General features: G+C 51.5%; 1 pseudogene; it reads left to right on the top strand.

Annotated features, from left to right (window-relative positions):
- The first annotated feature begins 342 nt into the window (after positions 1-342).
- On the top strand, positions 343-1,696 carry LOC119113480 (histone H3, embryonic-like; annotated as a pseudogene).
- The last annotated feature ends 8,352 nt before the right edge of the window (positions 1,697-10,048 follow it).

The following is a 10,048-nucleotide window of genomic DNA, read 5'->3' as shown; positions in this document are numbered from 1 at the left end:
ATAAGGGTGGCTAGTACAAGAGATGCCGCCTTTGAGTGAAAAGGAGAAAACTCAAGAGTCTATCAAGAAACCTAAACAACGATGCATGCAAAATTCCCCCGCGTGACAAAATGGTAGCCAGTGTGGGTATGCCGCCTAAGAGTAAAGCAAGCAAAATAAAAAACCTAACTAACGATGTATGGAATGCATGGAAAATGTATGGAAACTAACAATGTATGGAAAAACCCCGTGTAACATAAGGAATTTTGGAAAGGGCTGTCCCCACCCCCCCCCCCCCCATGCGTTGTCCAGGAGTCCAGCACCTATGCGGTATGCTGCATCGCAGCAGGATTTCTGCATGCCATGCAGAAGCGGCTCAAACCCGAGTGCGTTGTAAAAAGGCGAATGGGTGGAAGAGGGCAAAAAAGGGCATCCCTTATTGAAGCAATGAGGGGTGTATGCACATTCCACGCATCACTCGCGGCATTTGTGATAAAGGGACCCTTTTTTAGAGCATGCACGACGGGAGCAGTCATGGTTTGAAATAGTCTCGTGGTGGGACTTCCATCTGGTTGTACCACAAAAGAGTCAATGAATGGAATCGACGCGTTTTAAGCGGTGCATTCCTGAATAAACGTGGTGTCCAGATAGCGGGGATTTGTGGTCGCAAGCAAATCTAAGCGTGGGTTCAACTCGCGGATCCAGATACCGAAAATATCATCGATGTAACGTAAGCACAGCTTTGGTTCTAGACCATATTTAACTACACAAAATGACTACAGCATATCATAACGCAGTATAGCATGGAGCACAGCACATACAGACTATGGCTAGAGGACGTGCACAGTGGTTGCCCATGGCTGCGCCTTTTACTTGCTTTTACACTGAGTTTCCAAAGCGCGCTGTGATATTGCTAAATAGTTGAATTGCATCGCACGAGATCTTTACATTTCAACGCCGAATGGCCTTACCTACAATACAACCTGATTCCACATTAGGAGTATGTATGTACTGACCTCACATACCCGGCGGAGCGGAACTCCACATGCTGGGGGGGGGGGGGGGCTGTGGGGGGGGGAGGGGGGTATGCGGAAGCTGTTCCATTAATTTTTTTTCCAATTAGCACCCATGGGATCAATGTTAACCTTTCAGAAAATGTGCCGAATTTTTGTTCTCGCCCCTGGCACCTACACCCTTCATCACGTTGAGACACATGTCACAACTGCAGCAGGTGAGGTGTAGCGGAACATTGTGACCGGTAGCGACGGCTCTGCCGTTGATTCTTGTTTAATTCACTATTTCGAAATAGAGCGCGCAAAGCAGATGTTTAGCAAGTCCACCGGCGGCAAGACGCCGCGCAAGCAGCTGACCACGAAGGTGACTCGCAAGAGCGCGCCGGCCACCGCCGGCGTCAAGAAGCCTCACCGCTACCGTCCGGGCACGGTGGCTCTTCGCGAGATCCGTCGCTACCAGAAGAGCACGGAGCTGCTCATTCGCAAGCCTGCCGTTCCAGCGCCTGGTGCGCGAGATTGCGCAGGACTTCAAGACGGACCTGCGCTTCCAGAACAGCGCTGTCATGGCTCTGCAGGAGCCCAGCGAGGCGTACCTGGTCCGTCTGTTCGAGGACACGAGCCTGTGCGCCATCCACGCCAAGCGGGTGATCATCATGCCTAAGGACATCCAACTGGCGCGTCGCATTCGTGGCGAGCGTGCTTAAGCGCTGAGAGCGAAATCATCAACCTGTTACAACGTAACATAACGTGACGTAACGTATCGTAACCTAACTATTCAACCTGATCTAACCTAACCTAACCTAACCTAACCTAACCTAACCTAAGACCTGCCACCACCCCATGACCACAAAAAGTATAAATTAATACGGTTTTCAGTTTCCATGCGCAATTACGCGTCAAGCGAGCTCGTGTTTGGCTATAGTTGAGGTTTCCTGTAAATTGTGGTCCTATCCTTCCCCAGTAAGAACTGAGCCCTCCTTACCCGTCAGGAAGAGAGGCTAGTTTGACCAGCAAACAGCCGCTCAGCAAACTGAAACACTACAAGTGAGCCCGCCCGTCCACTACAGTGACCATTCTGACACGGCCGGTCTGGCAGTGACTCATGAAAACTTCATATGATCATTAAACGTCATAAAAACATTCCATGACAAATCTGAACTTTGCCGTGTGGAAGGCCACATTTACTACGAACCGAAATGTTGCTTGGTAGTCCCTTTTGTTTAGTTCAGTAGTTTTTTTTGAAGAATATGTCCCTTTAAGACGACCAGCTGCCGTGTCGTGCGTTCGAATCCTCGGGTTCATTTCAAGATTTTAATCATATACACCGGTATCTTATACACCAATGCATTAAAGTAGTGTTCCACATCTGCACGGGTTTTGTATGGAACAAGCCATCTTGAAGATCATTTCACAGTTCAAGCTATTCACAGCCCTGCCCTTCTAAAGACCTACAGCCTTGTTGTTTCTGAGCCACACGCCCGCGAAGATGTACATACATTTTCGGGGAACCACCTGAAGGTCACCAGGCTTCCATGACGTCACAGTAACGCCACGCAGTCCTGCTATTCCGTTGGGCGTGCGGCGATCGCGGCAAAAAAAGTAATTGCCGGGTCGCTCAAATCGGCGTTCGTGAGCACAATTTCCAGTTGTAACAGTCGCCAACTGATTCTCAATCGATGCTGTGCAAGGTACGATGACGTAATCCACCAACGACGCACTGAAGAGCATATTTACAACGCAGAGAAACTATGTTGTCTTGAGCAGCTTTTCCCCCAATTACACCAAAATTTGTAAGTGATCCCACTTTAGATGTGCAACATTCCCTTCAAAATCCAAGGAGATCCACCGTTGGCACTTTACGCTCGTTTATGCCATACGCAACGGATGTTCGACTTCACCTTCACGCGACGTCTCATGACGTAACACGAATCGCCGTCAAGAGCTGACCCAGCGACGTATATCACGAATTGCATGACGTCATCACGAACACACCAATCGTCGCTTCACATCTCTCGGTTAAAGTCGCTGTCCGTTGCCCACCGAAGTTCTCAAAAAGACAATGCGTACGATACCGTGCATGTCCGTCATTTAATGACGTCACAGCACGGTGATATCAAAACACTGTCACGTGCCAAATGCGCACAAAGAGATGATTATGGGTGAGCCATCCGGATCATGATACACCGATTGGTAAGCGAACCTTTTCTTGAAGCCATACTTCTTCCGTTCATAAAACAAGTCGGTCTTGGAGCTCCCCAAGTTGACGATTTTAGGGCAGCCGTCCCTCTGGAAAAGATAACGCTTGACTTGTCAGGACATTAGAACCGGAATAAAGCTACGACACTGCGTTTACATGTCATCACTTTACAGGACATTAAAAGCAGAATAACGCCACAGCACCGTGTTTACATGCCATTAGTTTAAAGGACATTAAAACCAGAATAACGCCACAACACTCTGTTTACATGTCATCACTTTACAAGACATTAAAACCAGAATAAAGTAACGACACTGTGTTTACATATAATCACTTTACAGGACATTAAAACCAGAATAAAGCTACGACACTGTGCTTACATGTCGTCACTTTACAGGACATTAAAACCAGAATAACGCCACAACATTGTGTTTACATGTCATCAGTTTACAGGACATCAGAACCGGAATAAAGCTGCGACACTGTGTTAACATGTCATCAGTTTACAGGACATTAAAACCAGAATAACGCCACAACACTGTGTTTACATGTCATCAGTTTACAGGACATCAGAACCGGAATAAAGCTACGACACTGTGTTTACATGCCACCACTTTACCTCAGCATCTTTATCCAAACGGTTGAGCGACACAGCGTGGAATCGAACCCCTCTTTCCTCACAGGTCCTCATCCTTGACTGTCATGCCCAAAACTTTTACCATCTTCCCCGATGACTTCTTCAGATCTGACCGCACGCACGCATGCCCCTGTCGCCCACCCCCACGCGTTCGGGTCCGGACATTTCCATCCGGGTCCTCCGGAAAACTAACGAATTCTTTCACACGAACATTATAACGTATATATTTATATTATATCTACATACATATCCATTTATTCTCAGTTTCTGAATGAGGTTCAGCAGATGTATGCTTCATTTCGGGATATTACCACTTAAATTTCGGCCATCTGACCCACTTCCCTAGCATTGGTAGAAATAATCAGCTTATGATAAAGCTATTGGCATTTATGGGGAAGGTAATTGGCCCATGACTCAGGGTGTCATTTTTTTGAGCTGACTCAGGTTACAATTCGCCCTAATATCATTAACCCCTGACTGGATTGATGCTGGAGTCAAACACAAGTCTGGTTAGCATACACATATGTGTGGGAAATGCTCCATTTTAGTAGATGGGTACTAGGTTATGGTGATTCGAGTGACGTTGGGAAAGTGAGGTTATTTCATGGATCAAATACTTGAACTTGTTGCATACAGAGACAAGATAACGTAAGATAAGAAAATTCAACACGCGCGTTGTCCGCCGTTGGCTTTAGCAGCGATCCTCTTGTTCTAGGTCCGCATGCTGAGAGCATATTTTAAACATAGTCGCTCCAGTACACGGGTGCCGTATTGCTAGCAGAACACATTCCACACATTCCAGTTCAACACCCTGACCAAACCGGCTTTCCGAAGCGATAGTCGTGAAAAAGCTTACATTTTAGGAATGCATGGAAGCAACTGTAGTACCAGCAGCCTTCTTTTACAGAAGGGCAGGATACTGCGCGCTAATAGTATCACTAGCAATAATGCGCTTTCACGTTAGCCAGCGCTGGATGCCACAGTTACAGCGGAGAGATAGATGATCTTCTGTTAATGGGACATCCTAGCCGATTGTAATTATTCGTGGTGACACATGCTCACGCACTGTCGGGCCCGGCATTTCGTAGTGTCGACACCCTGATGACAGTCGTGCGGACTGACGAGTATCTGTCGCCGCCGGCTGGCAAGGATGACCAGACACGCGCCATAAACGACCAGACCGTCGTCCACAGCAAGCATGGTGCGGGTGCCCCAGTAGGGCCGCACCGCGAGAGCTGTCTCCTGCCGGTGTTCCGGAAAGCCATTCATCACGGTGTCTCGCAGCGATGCATATTCCTTGTCACGGGCGGCGGCCGTCCTGACAGCGTCCGGCGTCCAGTCCCAGAGAGCAGCGATCTGTGCGCCATCTTCGCACGTCGACTGCAGAGCCACGACCAGCGCGGTGCGTAGGGCAGCAGACACCTCAGCGACCTCGTCTTCCGGCGCCGGGTCACTGGCGGGCGAGCGAGACAGGGCGTCTGGGATGCAGTGCATCACTCCTTTTTGCCAGCTGGTGGTGAAGCTGTACGGTGTTAGCTACTCTCTGAGGCGGTGTAGTCGGGATTGTCGATTCGCGTGAGCCGTTTCGAGTTGAGTATCGGTACCAGCGGTCCATTATCTACCACCACATCAAAGTGCTGGAGGCCGGCCAGGTACGTGTAGCATTTACGGCACGCCCACAGGACAGCCAGACGCTCGAGTTCGATGACCGAGTATCGTGACCCTGTGTCCGTCAGAAACTGAGATCCGCACTGTATCATCTTCCAGGTACCTGCATGCCACTGCATAAGCGCGAAACCGAGGCTGCGCGTCCGGGAGGCGTCGGTGTGCAGCGCCGTCTGGCGAGCGGCTCGAAGAAGACCAGGACAGGCGACGCCACCAGCGCCTTCTTCACACTCTGGAACGTGTCTTCGTGTAGGACAGTCCAGTTCCACGCCGTCTTCTGATTCAGCAGGTCTCGTAGAGGCTGAGCTAGGCTGGTGAGCTCCGACGAGAAGCCGCTCAACTGGTTTGTGAGTCCCATGAAGGACCGGAGGTCGGTCACATTCTTCGGCCGTAGGAACTTGGAGACAGCTCTCAGTTTGCCGCCATCCACTGTGTAGCCGTGCTCAGTGATGCGTGAACCACATAAGTCCAGTGCGTGTTGTGCAAACTGAAACTTCTTTTGGTTGAGTGTGATAACGCCGTCGGCACAGCTCTCGAGGATGGTAATCTCGAGTCATCTGAAGTCTGATGTCTGAATAATGATGACTTCATCAGATTATGATCGCGAGCCAAATGAGCCCGGTAGCATGCGTCATAGGCCAACACGTCATCGACGATCTTCACCGCCTGTGGAATGTCCCCGAATGCTTCATCTCCAGGTCGGTTGTAGACGTCCATGGAGCTGACCAGGCCCGTAAGACAGCGGATATACCGCATACGGCCGTACGGGTGATGAAGCATGTCAGGTCGCGACAGTGCTCCGCGATCTGGATTTGGTGACAACCCATCTGGGCGTCCAGCGTGGTGAGCCACCGAGCATCGCCGGAGATACCGGCTACGGCATCGTTGACGGGTCTGGCCGGATGCCTTGGTCGTTTTACGAACTTGTTGAGACGAGTTAGGTCCACGCAGAGTCGGACTCCGCCACCTATCTTAGCGACTGGTACCAGCAGATGCGTCGATTCTGTCGCAGGATCTACTAGCTTGATGATCACCTGGGCTTGTAGGTCGTCGAGCTGATTTTTGACGCCGTCCCGCCAGCAGTACAGGATGGACCGAGCCGCGGCGATGGCGGATGGCTCAGCATCGTCCGTCAGCTCGGTCTCCATGGGACCACCCGCCATCTCAGGCGATGTCTGCTCGCCATCGAACACACTTTGGGAGTGCGATAGCAGCAAGGCTTCATGCTCACGGACGACCTCCACCGGTGGATCGTGAGCACGTTCCCAAACAGGGAGTGACTTCCACAGATGGGCTGCTGGTTCGGGAGGCGACCGAGGCACCGCCCGCCTCCCGCCAGGCGCGTCGGCTCTGGTGGGCAGGCCCGCTCCAGCAGCGGCGGCCTGACACACAGCCACTCGCGCGGGGATCTGAGCGGGGAAGTCGCCTGACAGAATCCGCAGACAGACGCTGTCTCTCCAGCTGAGCAGGAATCCGGGCACCTCCCTTAGCACGTGTACGGCGGTGGCGCTCTGACTGTCGCCCAGGGCCACCGTCGCATCGAACTGTCCAACACAGATGAGCGGGGCGCGGTCAGCTGACGTGAATTTAGCGGCATCCGCGACAGGCGTCATCATGCCAGCCGTTATGCGCAGAAATGCCGCCATGTCCGACCCCATGACAGTGGCCTCGGCTCCTGTGTCCGGTGTGCACGTCACCGCTGTCTCTCCGGCGGGGTGCGAGAGACTGATCTCGAATATCGATGTGGGCCGGGCGGAGATGCTCTCCACACACACATCGACCAGGACCAACCGCACCCCGGCCCCTCCCGTGTTCGCATCGGCCCGGTCGAGGCCCGCCGTGCCTCGCTGGCTGTAATCCGACCGCGATCCGTCTCGTTCCCGCCCCGACGGCCGCTGGCTGCGCGGTGAGTCGCCACAGTCACGTACGGCGGCTCGGGGTTTTCTCTGCCAGTGCACCCCAACTCTGGCGCCCCTCGACCCGCCCGTACGGCCGGCCGCCTGGGGCGGTGACCTGTGCGGCGGCCGGGTCTCTCTGTCGCGGGAGGGCGTCTGCTCTTGTTGTGGGTCGGTACACGCCACAGCGAAATGCCCCGTTTCGCCACAGCCATGACAGGCGGCACCAGCCGCCGGGCAGCGTTCTCTGTTTGAGTGCTGTCTCCTTCCACAGCGCGGGGACGTTTTACGCTGCTGCTGCTGCTGCCGATATGCAGACAACCTTCCCACATAACATAACATCCCTTCCCACTGGTAACCTTCCCACATTCCCACGCTTCCTAAGAACAGTTTCACCTCGCAGCGCGGCACTGTTCATACTAGCAGTCTCACTAGCACGACACATGTCCAGGACTCGCTGCAGGTTTAGCTCCGGTTCCAGAAGCTTGCGCTTTAAGGCTTCGTCATCCTGTGTGCCAGGCACGATTCTGTCCCTGAACTGCATGTCCTCACGCGAGCTACAAAGGCAACAGTACGCCGCGATTTCTTAAATCGCACACAGGAAATCATCAAATGTTTCTCCTGGCCTCTGCGTCCGAGCAGAAAACTCGCGCCAGTCCAGGATAACGCTGCGCTGACCGCGTAGGTATCCCTCCATGGCGGCCAGCACGCCCTCGATGTCGGCCCCCGGTGCGATCTGCAGGTAGTACCGCACGAACCTGGCCCAGTCATCGCCCAGCAACGACATGAATACGGCCCTCTGCTCTTCGACCGGTATTGAGTCGAGCCGGGTGAGCAGCCCATAATCGCACATTTTCTGCCGCCAGGCTCCAAGCTCTCTCAGCGACGCTGCCGATGTCAGGTGCGCTGCGTGGATGGCGCCGGCTGGGAGACGTGCGGGTGCGGCAGCAGCCGCAGTCTGCACGACCGCGTCGGCATCGACCGGCGGTGGAGCTGCTGGACGTTCCTGCGTCAGAGCACGCTCCAAAATCGCCGTCAGTTGCACGTCAGGCTGCGAGGCCTCCTGTTGGGCCTGGGCGGCCATCTCCGACTGCCGCTCGAGCAGCGCCGTTAGGCGCGCTACGTGCTCCTCACTTTCCTTCATGGCACGAGTCCGTCACCACTCGCTGTGACACGATCACACGCAATCACACGCTGTACACCCGTGTTATCATGGTCCTACCGACCGCGCCATGTTCGGTCTCAATGCATGTTACACGGAGGCGCGCCGCGTGCGAGCGCGGATATATCCTGACTCTCCCCCTCGGCGCCAGCCGCCGCACCGTGGCGCTAGTGGCGCCCGGCGCACATCATGCCAGATTGACACCAAACCAAGCAGGGTTAAAGTTTTGTTTGTTGCTCGGTCAGCTCCTGTTGAATCGAGGCACTAAGACCTAACATTAGACTCTTCTCTAAATTGGGGACCCATTCGCGGAAAATTTTGCGCAAACGCGAGCATTGGTTCTTTAAAAAGTGATGAATTGTGCTACCTTACATACTCAATGTGATGTTTAGTGCAAGTGCGAGAAGAGAAACACATTTCGTTTGTTCATATTACATTTGAACATGAAACGTTTGAGAAGATAGACACATTATGCGTGTATGTTCGTACCATTACATCTCAGAACATTTCCATTACATCTCAGCTTATCTCCATCACATCTCGGCTTGTAGTGCTTCATCACTTTGGTTCGGTATTTGTTGATTCTTCTTTGATTGCAAATGCATTGGGAGTAATAATCCTGGATATTAGAAGTTATGTAGTTACGTCCTTTCCTAGGGAGCACATGAAGCAGAGGTAAAAGGTTTAATAACACCTCTGTTTTCTCAGGAAAAGTTGCGGAGCCTTGGAAACCATGTTACCAGATTCGTGTGTCGGATCGTGTTTTACGTCAGGGCCAATGACTGCTATGTTGCTGAGATACACTGATGCAAATAACTTTATCAGTCCTAGTCCCATAAACTTAACGTTGGCTTTGCTTCTGGAAACCTAATTTTCGGTGACGATTCGCTGAATTTTGGAGTTATTGCAAAATCTTGACAGGGACGTGACGATTATGACCTATAGTCTATCTTAATGTGCATACGATTGCGACACATTTGTTTTAAGTTGATGCCAAAACTGTACTATCTTGATAAGCTTCTGTCACACAACTTCAATTTTGCACTCCAGCTTTTGTGAACGACCAACTCGGTCAGCCTATGGATCAATATGCTGAGAATAAAACAATGGTTGACACGGTGCTGAGCAGCCCGTGCAAATATGGGTCAAGTGCGTGTCGACAAGAAGCAATCAAATCAAATTTTTAAAGTTACCTTTTTCGGGCAGTTTCTTACGATATTACTTGTTGGTTAAGTCAATTTTAAAACAAGTTAACCGCTTGGGTTCATCGTACCTAATAGGTGCGAGCAATGTCTACGTTATGTAAGAAACAACAAAAAGTTAAATAGGATGGTTTTGTTATGTCAAACTAAAGGTAAAGAGAACGCCAAAAATGTAATTAGCTTGTTGTGCCAAAATTTTATGTATAATATAGTAACAAAGGGTATGATCTTGTCCTTTCCTTTCCTATCTCCTGTCAGATTTCATTTTCCTGAAATACACGACTAAAAAACACTACAG

Source organism: Pollicipes pollicipes, unplaced genomic scaffold (genome assembly GCF_011947565.3).
Source record: "Pollicipes pollicipes isolate AB1234 unplaced genomic scaffold, Ppol_2.1 Scaffold_7262;HRSCAF=8765_pilon_pilon_pilon, whole genome shotgun sequence".
In the NCBI taxonomy this organism is placed as follows: domain Eukaryota; kingdom Metazoa; phylum Arthropoda; class Thecostraca; order Pollicipedomorpha; family Pollicipedidae; genus Pollicipes; species Pollicipes pollicipes.
Note: the sequence above shows the minus strand (reverse complement) of the source record. Positions and strands in the feature narration are given on the sequence as shown.